Raw genomic sequence first — 2,205 nt, forward strand, 5'->3', positions numbered from 1 at the left:
ACAAGTATCTATGCTATAGGAAGTTATTAAAGGTTAAATAAAATAAAGAAAAAATAAGATAATAATGTAATTACTATTTAATATATCATCATTAAAGTCCTTAGGTTTGGTCTAATGCCGTGGCTGTTAGGAACCATACATTTGGTGGAAAGTACAACATACAACATTTGGCAACCATCTGCTGTACCTTGGCTGGAGTTCTAGGTGTTTGAAAAAAATTATTGGGTGCTCACAACAAATTTGCACATTGCCTATTAATGTCTTTATTTTATGGATGACTAACCAAAGCACAGAGAGTATAACTCACTTGTCCAAGGTCAGAAGGCCTATAATTGGAAGAGAAAGGAATGGAACACCAGTTATTATGACTTCAAGGCTCTTGCTTTTTTCACAATGTACCCCAACTGAAGGACCTCAAAGCAACTAGATTTGTTAGTCAAGGACCTGTTACTATAATTACTTTCCATGGTTTTATTTTTGTATTTGTCTGAGCTTCACTCATACTAAACTCAACTTAGAAATGTTTCTAAAGAAAGATAAAGCTTGGTGTTAATATTGCTCATACTTTCCATGGAAGGAAGACTTTTCCTGCATAGGAATGGTAATTTTATTTCTGCCCTTAAAATGAGAAATAGGTCAACCTACTTACTTACTGCATTTCTTAAATCATCTTCTGGGGTTTTGGCAGTTTAAGGCTTATAGGTCTTTTCTTGGCTATCTTCCTCTAAATCTCTTAAGGGATCATAGATATTCTATGCACATCCAATCAAATATTTATTAAAGAATATATAATATAACTGTAAATTTATTGTAACATTTTTCTTCTAAAGAGTTCAGAACCCTATGGGATAAATTACCTCATTTATCTTCATATACATTCCCAAGGGAAGAGCTTGGTAGTATTACCAGGTCAGATTAAAAATAAATGGGCAAGTATAAGCCAGTTGTTCAGTTAGTCAGTCTATCATCAGGATTGACGGGGTTTTCACTCTTTTCAGATAACTCTGCTGGAAGCAGTAACCATGCTGTGTTCTGGGGAAGCAACATGTCAGAACAAGGCTAGTCTGGATGAAAACCTGAAGTGGCTCAGGGGGCCTCAGTTCACGTTTCTCTGGTCATCTGCCTATTTGCCCAACCAGTGATGAAACAGTAACATAGGTCCTTGTCTCCATTTGAGAAGTGATCAGCCATTGTTTTGTCACATCACCTCATGCTTCAAGGCTCAGATGAATTATTGTTTTATCTGTAAGACCTTTTTTTTAAAAAAAATCCCAGAATGTATTTACTTAATATTATTTATCACAAGGGCTCAACTGGAAACTTGATTAAAAAAACAAAAAAACAAACAAAATTGACAACACAACTTAAAATACAGTCATATAGAAATAAAGGAAAGGACAGATCATGTAAGGAAAAGCTAAAAAGACAACACAAGGGATGAGTCAGGGTTCTTGGCTAGAGACCTGCTTTGAGTTTGTTTCTTGCAGATACTTTTCAAAGGTTATGGGGTTTTTTTGGTTTTTGTTTTGGTTTTGGTTTCCAGAGCTCATTAGCATGTGTGTTCAAAGGGCTGTGAATGTTGGGTTCTTCTAGCAGGCTCCGGATGGAGAGCAGGATGATGCTGACATACACAGGGTGGACCACTTATCCTCCAGGATGTCCAGGCAGATGTCCCCCTGGGTGTGGATGTTGGGATCATATGAGATGTGAGGAATTGTACCACGGATGTGTTTTAAGGGTAGCCACTGGGGAACTCCAGGGAGAGCTTATACTTCAGATCTTCCTATAGTGTGCCTGCTGTTCCATGGATGGTTCCTGCATTGGAAAAGACTGACTGATTTAGGGAAAACAGAAATTCCTTTGTTACCAGGCATCATCAGCTCCTGCTGTAACCTCTTGCCATGGAGCAGGCAGTGCTCCAGCTGCCTTGGCTCCTTTGCGGGTGGTGGCAACGCTAGTGGAGGCTGGGTCTAAATTCTGGGAAGCCATCTGGGAGGTGCTGGCAGGGACACAAGAGCTTGAGGAGCATGACCACAACTCTAGGGCTGCAGGCCCTCATGTCCACTTGTAAGGCTTTTATTTCTCCGAGGCAGAGTTACTCATGTCTGTGTCTAGACTTATGACAATTCGATATAGTGAATATTTTTAATACAGTATATTGAATGAATGAATGTATTTTGTGTGCATCTTCTCCAAAAGATCAAG

General features: G+C 38.9%; 1 pseudogene; it reads right to left on the reverse strand.

Annotated features, from left to right (window-relative positions):
* Positions 1-1,442: 1,442 nt before the first annotated feature.
* LOC116865010 lies at positions 1,443-1,989 on the reverse strand (annotated as a pseudogene).
* Between the last annotated feature and the right edge of the window lie 216 nt (positions 1,990-2,205).

This window comes from Lontra canadensis, unplaced genomic scaffold (assembly GCF_010015895.1).
Source record: "Lontra canadensis isolate GAN:19392208 unplaced genomic scaffold, GSC_riverotter_1.0 scaffold7, whole genome shotgun sequence".
In the NCBI taxonomy this organism is placed as follows: domain Eukaryota; kingdom Metazoa; phylum Chordata; class Mammalia; order Carnivora; family Mustelidae; genus Lontra; species Lontra canadensis.